This window comes from Haliotis cracherodii, unplaced genomic scaffold (genome assembly GCF_022045235.1).
Source record: "Haliotis cracherodii isolate W230 unplaced genomic scaffold, xgHalCrac1.p SCAF_1, whole genome shotgun sequence".
Classification (NCBI taxonomy): Eukaryota; Metazoa; Mollusca; class Gastropoda; order Lepetellida; family Haliotidae; genus Haliotis; species Haliotis cracherodii.
In genome coordinates this window covers 54,077,580-54,091,038 of record NW_027266264.1, presented here as the reverse complement: position 1 = coordinate 54,091,038, position 13,459 = coordinate 54,077,580, and the positions used below count along the sequence as shown (strand labels likewise).

At 39.3% G+C, this 13,459-nt stretch overlaps 1 protein-coding gene across 5 annotated transcripts in view; it reads left to right on the top strand.

The window, feature by feature from the left end:
* Nucleotides 1-13,459, top strand: part of LOC139479451 (mucin-17-like) — a 58,600-nt gene that overhangs the window by 22,411 nt on the left and 22,730 nt on the right. Inside the window, exon 1 of one of the 5 annotated variants that reach the window (XM_071262316.1) lies at nucleotides 3,901-3,967. The exons of the other annotated variants lie outside the window; for them this stretch is intronic. The gene's annotated coding sequence lies outside the window, so the exon portion shown is untranslated. Of the gene's footprint in view, nucleotides 1-3,900; nucleotides 3,968-13,459 lie in introns of those variants that run through there. 5 annotated transcript variants of the gene reach the window in all.

Below are 13,459 nucleotides of genomic sequence, written 5' to 3'. Positions count from 1 at the left end.
CAATGGACCCTGTGTACTTTAATAGGCATTTAGAGAGTGCATTATGATGGAGAATAAACGACAGTGTATGATTCTATTTTATTCACTACACCCCTTGTGCACATGAAATGTCCCGAAATGTCTGCTTTCCAAAATGACGTAATACCCTGCTTTCATGCAATGAAACTATACAAACATGAAAAGAACACATGACAATAATATCAATATGACAGATTGATGATACAAATGGGTAGACCATGTTTTAATGGAATCATTAGTTGCATGTATACCAGACAATGAGTGAGTGAGTGAGTGAGCGAGCGAGCGAATGAGTTGGGTTTAACACTGCTTTTAACAGTATTCCAGTTATATCCAGCAGCTCAGCTAAATGTAGGAGGAAAGCCCGATGTGATGCAGGTCTAAAACATTTACCACTTCGGTGAAACCCACGAGCACGGGTGTGGTGCTGACAAACCTAGAAACATAATCATGGCAAACCGGGATTCAAACCCACTATCAACATCCATGAGCTAGTGATTTTACATTTAAGATAATATGACATGGCCAAAACAGAATCTCTATACTGCTTGCCACAGGCAAAGTTTGTTTTTTCCTTTAGAGTTTAAAAGCACGGAGAGCAATATTCAGCTGTATCAATCTGAACCAGCAAACCAGTGATTGATATTATGAGAAACGGTCAGAGTGGTCAGGTTAGGATAACACAGTATTAACCAAGTCACTGAGTCTGAAACCGACCATTAAATATACCGACCTGATATGGCCAGCATGGCTACTGGGGATCTGTTCCAACCAGAATCCCAACTACAAGTAGCTCAATAAATATTAGATTGTCCTGAAGTCTTCGAGTTATGAAAGATTCACTGTACCTAAGTTCCCTAGTCTGTCTTACAGACCCTGAGGGGGCACGGGTGGCCCAGTCGTCTAAGGTGCTGCGATTTGCTGTGCAGAGTTGCGTCCCTTGGGCACGCCAGAAACCTATGATTGTGTGTTCCAATCCCAAAGTGATAAACGTCTGAGACCTGCATCACTTCGGGCTTTCCTCCCACATTAAGCTGACACGCTGCGATATAACTGGAATACTGTTGAAAGCGACGTTAAACCCAACTCACTCACTCACTCACTACAGACCCTGATACAAATATATCAAATACAGCCCATGCAAGTCTATAATGTTTGGCAAGTTTAGATTACTGCAGTATCAGAAAATGAAGAGAGTCTCTGGGCTCCTTTTTATTATATTTTTATTAAGATAATTGAACAAGTGTACGACATGTTCATTTCAGAAACTAGATGTTAGTTTACTAAGTTCCCATACAGAACAAGTTTAGTCATTATGCTTCCAGGGTAAGGTGAAGTGAAATGGGGTTTGACGTTGCATTCAAGATTATTGCACTTATATAGTGACTTGATATATGGCTTCTTGTACTACTCCAGACTAAAGTTGGTTTTATAGAGTTAGCCCACTGAGATACCATGCTACAGTTTAACATGGATATTCAACTCAGGACACAGTCTACTGAATCTGAACCGACTAGTCCTTTTTTTAGCCCCTAATGCTGAACGCCAGGCAGGGTAACAATGACTACCATGTTTAATGTCTTTTGCCATGACATGACTGGGCATCGAACCATCGACCTTCCAATAGGCAAATGCTCTATCCACTAGACCACTGAGGTGGTTTCTTATGAGGTACTTGAGGACACAATTCTCTTACCCCTTGTACAGTACATTACCTATATCACTCTAGTAATGTGGTAGGAGTTGTTTGAAGATTGGGTTATACAGGTAATTTGGCTAGCTTGAATAAACCACTTGTGAAGCTATGATACTGGACTCGTATGTTCGCAGGGTAGACTTGTATATTTGTTCTTTGATATGTTCATACCGGTTGCCCTTTCTATTGTTGACAAATTGAAGAGGGTGCAGAGGGGGCACCCACAACCCCAAATACATTTCATTGTATCATGTTATCTGTGACCTTATGAACAGGGCACCCATTATATGGCTATAGTGCAGTTGATGAACGTTTATTCTCTGAAGTGAAAATAGTTTCGGTTAAAGTGTCCCTTCTTATGAGAATCTCTTCATTTCTGAATATGAAGAAATCTAGACTTGCCAAAGTATAATAGACTCGCTTGGGAATTTTTCGAATAGTTTTGTTTCAAGGCCCGAATGAGAGACTAACATCACAGGAGAAATAGAAATTCATGAATCTCTATTTCGGTTTGGATGCTAAAACCTTGACAATAGCACAGGTATATGTGATAGTTAAACTCACAATTACTGATGGACTCTCGATTGTGTCGGGGATCCTGGATGTATTCACAAAGGCTGACAGGGAACACTGCTATTCAGTGATTGAGTGATGTGATATTCAGGTAAGATAGTAAATTTTGAGAACAAATTTCAATAATATGACTTTGAATTATGTGTTATTGAGAATGTGTAATGAACTCAACTGCCTATCTAAAGAATATGAAAAATGTAATACTGTCATACCCACAGTAAATTTATGAGATTGTAAATTTTTTAGATGTAGTGTAGATGTGAAGTTTCTATAAGCAGTGAGAATATACAGACCATGTACACTGTATATCCTATAAGATTTTAAAAACTGTCAATAACTATGAGCTAGTTATATGTTTAAAACCATCCATGAAAAGTAATGATATACCAAACAAGGCTGTTATATTGTATGACATATTAACCATATAAGACATAACATATAAGATATAATACAATGTCAATGCCAGAGAATAACCAGTCTGGATTATCCAACAAAACAGTTCCCATTTGGCATAAAACAAAATTTTGTAAAAGGCAAAATAGCTGTGAAAATTGTATGAATGCATGGAACACTGAAAATCAGTGATGACCAGGGCCCACTTGCACAAAGCAAACTTAGCGCTAAGACTATTGTAGGCCTATGTTAAGGTATGGGACTTACAATCACCTTAGCGCTAAGATCGCTTTGTGCAAGTAGGCCCTGGTATTCACAAAAATGGCAGCATGTCCTGCTCTATTCTCATGAAAAAAATAAGTGTTTGTCGACAAACAAACAAGTGATGGACCAGACAGAAAATCCAGTAACACGATAGCAGCTTTACTGATTTGTTTAAAACAAAAAACAATATGTTAATTTGGGATTAATCTGCTGTGTACAAATGCAGAGATTCAGCTGCTTATAAGTAAAGAAAAACATTTAAGAAATATATTCGTTTATCAACACTGTGGGGGCATAACAAAATACAAAATGTAAAATGAGTTTGCAGTAGTTGTAAGGACAGAAGTACCCGGTACATGCAGCAGCCATTAGTGGGGGCCGTATCAAGAAGCAATAGTCGTTGCAAGGAATACGTAACAAGCAAATGAGGCGAAGCAATGTAATGGGTATTAAAAAAGACCTGAACATATAGTTTTATTATCCATCAGCTTCCCACACAGCTAGATGCTTCAACGTAAACTGGTCCATTAATATCTTGTCAAACCTCCTTGTCGCTTGTAGTATTGTCCTGCTAAGACTTGCTTTTCTTGCAGATCCAGATTTGGGTGTATCAGAAAGGGTGTCTTTATCATTGGGATTGTTGTCATTCCTTGTGGGTATATCATTACACTATATATAGACATACACAGATCTGCCTGGGAGCTTCATAGTGTTTAGTGTGTCAATACCTTTACTGTTTCTAGCAAACAGTTTAAGTGAATTAAACACGGTCAGGATACATCCGTATTGCGTTGTGTTTGGGCAGCACATAGTTTTTTGGTGGGGAAATGCTTTCAAGGTGTGATCGGACATTCTTGGGAAAGTTTGTAATAAAGTTGTCACACTGTGTGAGAAAGATAATGATGTTTCTCCAACTTGTGACTTGTGGGTGTTTGTGTAAAAGGTGTGGTTGTGTGTTGCTGGGATAGTTTTGAGGCTTTTATCCTTGCATTATGGTTACACTCAAGGTGGAGGAGATCGCAGGTGAGTTGGTGCATGTGTCAAAAAAGAATCAATTTCATGGTTAGGGACCATTTTGTCAACTTTCTTTTGTGTTTTTTTTTTTATCATCAGTTGTGAATTATTTATGAATTTTCAATACAAGACATGCTTTTTATCTGATATGTTATGAATAAGTGATGAGTGTTGATTAATTTCGGTACAGTTCATTTATTCATCATTGTAAAACTTGACAAAGTTTTTTGAGAAGCTATTGACATCAACACAATGAAACATATTGTCAAGGACAGCAATTATGCAAATTGCTCAATTGCCACAAGCTTCTGTCATGCAATCCAAACTGGGGTATCCATTTCCCCAAACACACCACATGCTAGACATCATAAATATATTAACAGATACATGTAACACGATCCACCACCAAAATATATCTCTACCTGTCCACTCATATTCTGAAGACAGGTGCTAGCTGCCCTTATCCCACTCGTTAACAAAGGTGTGTACAGGTAACACCCAACGACCAAGAGTCTAAGCACCTGTAGGTGTTCCTCAACTTACCTGGTCTTACCTGGACTTACATAAGGTGAGCTAATACCTCCCTGAATACCTGTTGGGTTGTCTGGAGGGGACACTTTTCTCAGATCAAAGCCCGATATGGACATGCTTATAGAGACTGAAACACATGACTGAGTATGTATTGTACTGCTGGAAGGTTGGTGGTGTTGTGTGGAGGAATGTGTGCTTATTTCTGAACAACAAAGATCATAATACAGTTGCACAATTTAAATTCAGGTTTCTTTTAAAGCTTGGAATGTTCACGCCAAAAGGGATATTTGTGCATTTCTATTTTGGGAAAGAAGGTGACGTATATTGTCTTTTATATGTTACCGTTTGCTTTTAATCAGATATGATTTTATGTTGTAACAGTTGCAACATTATTAGTTGATTATCTGTTATACATACACCTAAATAACTGCTTAAATATTGGTTTATATAATTCAACATTATTAGTTGATTGTATGTTTATACATGGACCTAAATAACCATATAAATATTCAGGTCTGTGGTTTATATAATTCAACATTATTAGTTGATTGTACCTTTATACATGGACCTAAATAACTGCATAAATATTTAGGCCCAGGGTTTATATAATTCAACATTATTAGTTTATATAATTCATAACTAGCTGAACAGAACATTTTTGTCATATACAAAATTATGGTTGAAGAAGATTTTATGTTTATATGATTCAACTTGTTGTTTATTTTAAATAGATCAGCCTCAATTGGTTAAAACTTCATAATTTTGGATCACAAAATAGAGTTACACAGATTTCTTAATCAATTCCTAATTTAAAGATCATTTGCTGAGTGTGTTCCCCCATCACATGTATCATTGGAATAAACTATGTTTGCTGCAATGTTTTGATGAAACATTGGAAGACGTTTAGTCAATAGTTTATTGAGAAACACATCACTTTGATGTATGGAGCTTGAAAGTAGTTCCTGCTAGGCAACCTCATTTGCATATTTATTGGCTCATGATACCAAGTTTATCGGATTTGTTTATCACATTGATAACACAAGTCTTTATATGATTATAGATTTCCCATTTCATGATAGTGCTGAAAGAGTCATGGTGGTTTTACTGTTAGGTACCCCAGATATCCTACTGTATATCATAATGTACCCTATTCAGTCCCCACCCGTGAAGATCTGGGTTAGAATAGGTCTTCAGCAACACATTCTTGCTTTAAAAGGCGACTATGCTTATCGTAAGAGGCGACTAACAGGATCAGGGGTTCAAACTCGCTGACTTGGTTGATACATGTCATCGTATCCCAACTTGGTGGATCGATGCTCATGATATAAATCACTGGATTGTCTAGTCCAGACTCGATTATATACAGACTGTCATATAGGAGGAATATTGCTGAGTGTGGTGGTAAACAACAAACAAACTATTCAGTCGCAATAAACAAATATACACTAGCTTGGCAATATATGATGTTGAACCAGGATGAGTTCAGTCCACTGTGCATGAAACAGGTTCCTTTGCAAACATGCACATTGTGATATTGACATTATTCAAGCATCCATACTGTCAATCTACATTTCTGTATTCAGAATCTTGTCACGGTACAAGTCTGTAAACAGAAAAGTACCTGGGTACATATCCTCCGGCATCCATGACGCCGCCCAGATCAGCCATAATACTGACATAACCTTGACATAACCTTGATGTCAACATGTTGGCTCAGTGAAGACCTAGGTTCATGTGTGAAGCCCATTCTTGTAGTCTCTGTCGTGGTACGGCTTACACATACTTTCTCATGCAAATAGTTTGAGTTGCAGTGCTACTGGTAGGGCAGGACATGCTTACCCTTTTTTAAAACACCTGGTGTCGTCACTGATTTTCTGTGATCCATTCCAGAGACCATATACTGGCCTTATCCTTTTTGCAAACACCTGGTGTCATCACTGATTTTCTGTGATCCATTCCAGAGACCATATACTGCCCTTACCCTTTTTGAAAACACCTGGTGTCGTCACTGATTTTCTGTGATCCATTCCAGAGACCATATACTGCCCTGACCCTTTTTGCAAACACCTGGTGTCGTCACTGATTTTCTGTGATCCATTCCAGAGACCATATACTGGCCTTACCCTTTTTGCAAACACCTGGTGTCGTCACTGATTTTCTGTGATCCATTCTAGAGACCATATACTGGCCTTACCCTTTTTGCAAACACCTGGTGTCATCACTGATTTTCTGTGATCCATTCCAGAGACCATATACTGCCCTTATCCTTTTTGCAAACACCTGATGTTGTCACTGATTTTCTGTGATCCATTCCAGTGACGATATACCGGTAAATGGTCTCAGTCCATTCATATAATTTTCCATGCTATTTTGCCTTTTATTCCCAATGGAATCTGTTTCGGTGGATGATTGAAATTAGTTATTCTCTTGCGTTGCCGTTTTATATATATTGAATATTGCTACAAGCTGCATAAAGACCTTAACTCTTGACCCGTGAAGATCCGGAGAAGAATAGGTCTTCAGCAACCCATGCTTGCCGTAAGAGGCGACTAATGGGATCGGGTAATCAGGCTCGCTGACTAGGTTGACGCATGTCATTGTATCCCAATTGCATGAATCGATGCTCATGATGTCAATCACTGGATTGTCTGGTCCAGACTCAATTATTTACAGATTGTCGTCATATAGTTGGAATATTGCTGAGTGCAGCGTTAAACAACACACAAAAAAACAAACAAGTGAAGTGAAGTTTTCATCTTATGGACAGTTGTCAGCATGATGTAGCAAACAACAGAATTCATTGATTTAACATTAACACAATAATTGGATATTTAAATTTTCAGTAGTTAATATGTTGATTAAAAGAAAATCAACTGATTATCAAATCCTGGGTATCTGTAATATCGATTATGTTTCTTAAAGAGCCAATCAGTAATCGTCTGGCAAGTAAGAATTCCGGATTAACAAAGTCTAGTTTCAATGTACCATGATTATGAATTAAATTGTCTATTCTCACAAGGAATATTCTGACACAATTGAGCATTTATAATATCAGCTTTTGGTAATTAGTGTAATTCTGATCCCATTGAAGACCAAAGATATGGCCATTCTTGCCAGAATTTGCGAGAATTTGAACTGAGGTGGCATGAAAATGTCTTATCCATAGAAATATATTTTCCACATTTACCTGAGGGCAGGAAGAGTAAGTACTGAAACACAATCAGCATAATGGGTATGGGCAGTCACAGTACTGGAAGATTGTATCACCTCATCCCTTAATCTGTGATGTCACACAGTTAGGCAGATAAGACCTCGCCCTCTGGGGATTAGTTGATGGATGTTGTCAATAACACCCTACAGGCTATAACGGCTGATAATCGGCTTGTGATGTTCACATATATTTCCATTTTATTACTTCCTGCTTTGGATAGCCATAATTAAAAAAATATATTTGAATTTTTTACATTTTATGAGCTGGCAAAAATTAGGGAATGATTTGAATGTATATTTCAGGATTTGTTTAAATACGTACTTGACTAATTTAGAACTCTTTTATTACACAATATACTTTTCACTGTCATTTAATTAATCAGGGGGAATATAGCTAGTAGGGCTGGGACGAGTCCAAATTTACTACCCAACCCCCTATTACCCGACCCTACCCAGGTACCCACTGTAGGTCACAAGAGTTGGGAACACAAAGTCTAATTGGGAATAGTTTAACTGTGGCCCTGCCCAAAACTGTTCAGATATATGTATGAAACCAGAGACCATATAATAGATATGTGGTCTCTTATGAAACGATCGAATCATGCATACACGGAAGTTGAAGGAAACTTTATCTTTACTTAAACATATACAAGTCAAAAGGAATGTGTGCATCATCATAGAGAAATGGGGACATTAGCGACTTGTAGTGTAACCACTGAGCTCTAGTGAATTTTTTGTCATTAAACCACAGGTCCGGGTAGTACTGTGGGTACCCGGGTCCTACTCAGTACCCACCCGAACCGAGTACCTGAGTTTCCCGTCCCAGCCCTAATAGTTAGTTGGATTTGCCTTTTTTGTCATGGACTATTTTTTAATAAATGCATATACATCCGCAGTAATGGTACATGACTGAAATATGTATATCGGACCTTTTTTAAACATCCATATTTCCAGAACTACAACAATCATTTTCTATAAGGCCTCATGATATTTGAAATACCTAACAGTTGTACTCCAGATTATTTATGTATCCAGCGATGCAAAGTATTCCTTTTCTTGGTTGTGATGTTTGTAATGTCCTGCTTCCAGCAAGATCTTTTAGAGTATAATTCTACATTAACTGTGTGTTATGTAATCATATTGATATGTGTCACCTACTGACATTATCAAAAGAGTTTACCATGCATGTTGATATGTGATAACGACCATCAAATTGTCAAACTCCTGCACGATATAATTGCGTTCAGCCCTCATCAACTCATTGTTATTCAAAATAACCAATTACAAGATCCATTTCCTTTAATGATAGGCCATATGGTCATTGTGGTACTAGGGGGATTGGGGGAGGTGGGTGACAAGGGGTGGTGGAAGGGGGGTTACGGATGCTGGTATCCTTCAATGATAGGATGGATGATGAAGAAAGGTGACTAATAGTGAAAATCGTTATATATTTGGCTGGGGTGAAATAAATAAGAGGGCTGTGAGAGCAGAAATTACATCAGAATTATCAAGACAGAAATATTTACTTTACATTCACGTCTGCAGTTAATGAGTGTTATGGCTGTTAACATGCCATCTCATAGCCGTGGCGTGATACTTCAGTGGGCTATGAAAGAGATTGATCAATACATTCTATTTGGATTTGAGATCCCAGTCAATAAATGTAGCAATGAAAACATCAAGTCACATCACCAACTCTAACAGCCCTATCCTCCCTTGTTGCGTGGAGAACATACCCCAGGAAGTGCTCAGTGCTCAGTGCAGTGTTTGGTCTTCTCAGCTGGGGATGTGCAGTGGTATACTTATATGCTGGTCCAGCTGATGAGTGAGCGAGTGAGTTTGATTTTGCGCCGCTTTTAGCAATATTCCAGCAATATCACTGCGGGGGACACCAGAAATGGGATTCACACATTGTACCCATGTCGGGATTCGAACCCGGGTGAACTCTTTAACCACTAGTCTACCCATCTGCCCCTCCAGTTGATGAAGACACCACAAGTTGCTGTGTAGAGTTGCATCCTATAGTCATGCTAGGATACACTATTCCTGGTTTTGAATCCCAGATTTGTCCAGATTTTCCATGCCAAATAGACCCATGAAGATTCGGGTAAAGAATTGGTCTTCAGCAACCCATGCTTGTCACAAGAGGCGACTATGCTTGCCGTAAGAGGCGACTCTGCTTGTCGTAAGAGGCAACTAACGGGATTGGGTGATCAAGCTCGCAGACTAGGTTGATGTATGTCATCATATCCCAATTGCGTAGATCGATGCTCATGATTTCAATCACTGGATTGTCTGGTCTGGACTTGATTATTTACAGACCGCTGTCATATAGCTGGAATATTGCTGAGTGCAGCATTAAACAACAAACAAACAAACAAACAAACAAGCAGACAAGCCAAATTGGCTGTAACGGCTGCATGGTGTAACGGAACTGTTGTTGTAAGCATCACTAAAGACCCACTCACGTCTGCATCATAATGGGGTTGCGGGTGGCCCAGTTGTCTAAGGTATTACAATTTGTTGTGCAGAGTTGCCTCCATTGTGCATGCCAGAAACATATATTTCTTGCGAATCACAGTTTGCCCAATCTCATTAAAATCAGATCTAAGTTCTCACTGCCACTGTCAGAACAACCTTTCGCGAACTTTGGCCGACCACTGAAACGACTAACAAGAAGTCGACATCAGCCAATTAGAAAGCAGCTTTCTCAAGCTTTATGGCACTCGTTTCAACCTTTCGACTTCCATTTCAGACTACGCTTGAAAAATATGTTGACACAGTTCTCGATTAAAATTTTCTAAAACTGAACAAACGAACATTCCAAAATGTCCAATATATATGGTTGCGATTGTATGGCAGTCCTTCCCACGTACTGTGCAACGCCTCCTCTGTTCAAATGTTTATCCCACGGAAGCGAGAGATAGACGATGCGTCTAGGTTTGTCAGCACCATACCCATACTCGTGGGTTTTATCAAGGTGGTAAACGTCTAAAACCTGCATCACTTAAGTAGGCATTAAGCTGACACACCGTGAAATAACTGGAATACTGTTCAAAGCGGAGTTAAAGCCAACTCACTCACTCATTCTTGATCATCCAGGGTATTACCCGGTACATCTCAATTCTATTCTGCTAGGTACCCCCGACCCATAGCTTTGTCTCAGAAGTGACACCACATGCTCCCTATCACTACCATTGCACAGATTTTCTCTTGTTCATGAGGGTTATTTGATGGGATGGGTATTTTTCCATCATGCTGCTTGGGTTCAAAGTGAAGGTGTGTCGGTGAATGGGTCTACGGTATTTATCGTAATAGAATGGAGAGGTAATGCACAAATCGATACTGCTTCTGCAGTGTTGATAATGATCAGATAAACCATCGCAAAAATCGATAATGGATAATCGATAATGCTTTCATAATGATCAGACATATCATCATATTAATACACAGGATAATCTGGTCTGTTTCCAAGACCCTTGAATATATAATACAAAAGGGTCCAGCATGAGTCTTAAGGGTCTTAACGCATGTTAAGTAATTTGGTCTAGATTGCCTCAGCTCTGAAATTAAGGATTGTTCTTGGCTCCATTTGGATTTGTTTTTAGTTTTTAGATATATATCTTTAAATAGGATAACTTTATTTCTGGGACTTAATGTCAATCTATGGATAATCAATAATGCTTCTGCGATGTTGATGATGATGAGAAACACATCAAACTCCATCCATCAAGCCTAATAACCTAGTGAACCTAGAATCTGTGGTAGACCTTTCCCTGTAAATGTCACAGCGGTCATAACCCAATTACTTTTTGTGACCAAATTGACTCAACTTGTCATGTTGTGTCTCATACAGTAATGGACATCACAGGTCATCAGCCTCCAGCTCTCTGGCATCATCTGCAGTCTGTCTGGACCATTCCTGTGTTCATGCTGTAGTAATCACATCTCATCTCTGCAGACCTCGGTCAGCTTCATCCCTTTTAGTGGTAATGAAACTATCACCGATGATGAAGTTTGACCTACACTCTATGCCTGACTCCAAGACACACTGGTGAATATATTAAAAAAGGAGTCCATCTCAAGTCTAGAAGGATTAGGCAAGTCTAGATTGCTTCAGGAAATTAAGGATTGTTCTGGTCTCCAGAATTTAACTTCTTTTTTTGTGGATATATTTTTTTAAATGAGATAGCTTTATTTCTGGGACAAATTGTTAATCTTCTACACTCCTGTGGACTTTCAATGATTGAATGATGTCTAATATTACAGCTATGTTACACTGACCTGTAAATAATTGAGTCGGGTCAATGCATATCAGAGGTTGATAGTATGAGCAGTCATCTGCACCAAGAGTGAATGAATGACAAACAGCAATAGCACAAACTTAGGAAACAAACTTAGGAAAGGTAGTACTTGGGTGAGCTGGTAATCGTGCTAGCCCACTGAGAAACCATGCCACAGTTTAACATGAAAACCCCACTCAGACACAGAATACTGACTAGTCAGACCAGTCCTTGTTTTATTCTCTTATTGCCAAACAGCAGGCAGGGTAACAACAAGTGCCATCTTTTAACGTCTTTTGGTATGTCGCATCAAGGGGATTGAACCACCAACCTGCCTGTTTCCTGGCAGATGCTGTATCCATCAGACCACAGTGGTGGTTCAAGAGTACTTGGGGCCTAAAGTGCAATGGAATCCTTAGGCTGAAATGTAACAAGAACATCAAGCAGAGCTTATTTCACACATAGCAATACACCTAACCTCACCTAAGGATGTTTATGGTATAAACATCCTTTCCTTGCCCTAAAGTTAGAACCTCCCCTCACCCTGCCCCATCTCTGACCCCTCCCCCATTGTCTTGAAGCAGGCCAGCAGGACACCATGCTGATTCCTGAACACTAAGAGCCCCTCCCCCAGGACCGTGAGCTACCCCCCACCTCCCTGTCGGCTGTCAGCCGGTGATTGAGACAATGCCAAGCTGTGTCTGATTCTGTGAGGACTGAGTCAGTATCTGGTGTGAAAATATGGCAGGATGTTGGACCCATGTCACACTGCCACAGACAAATTACAAGACTCTATACATTTTCCAATGCAGATTTGCCTTTATGTAAGGTGATAGTTTCATATTTGCCAGCACTTGTCAACAGCATCCTCCGTTATTAGAACAATGCCAATTTCAACAATGATGTATTTCATGTAGGAGAAAAGAGAATAACTGTACATCATGCAGAATGATTTTTTTGTATGACAAATGATGTGAAATAATATTATTTATTAGAATTGTATATTTGACAAAAATACTTTTATGTAAATTTAGACCCTATGTAAATTAAATGTGGTTGACAAAGTTTACTTATACACAACTATAGTTTAGGTCTATCATATTTGCTTCATACAAGATTTTATTCAGTAATATGTATGGAATGGACAACATCTCTACAGTTACATCATTCTGTGAGCACAAGGGAATTGGAACTTTCAGACACATCCAAGGAATCCAGATTGAAATCTGAGCCAAAACAGATACACGCCATAATAACCAGATCATGCATGCTGAAACAGACCCTCCTCCCCCCTCCCCCCTCCCCCCAACTACTGTGCCTGGGAGATCAGAATCAACCTGGCAGCCACTGAGCCATTGTTTTGTGACTGTCCAGCCAATTGCTTCCACATGTAATCCTCCGAGCACCCAGCACAGCCGCCACTAGCACCGGTCAGTTGACTGGCCTGGGATACACAGGCCGGCCAGACTTGCCTCAC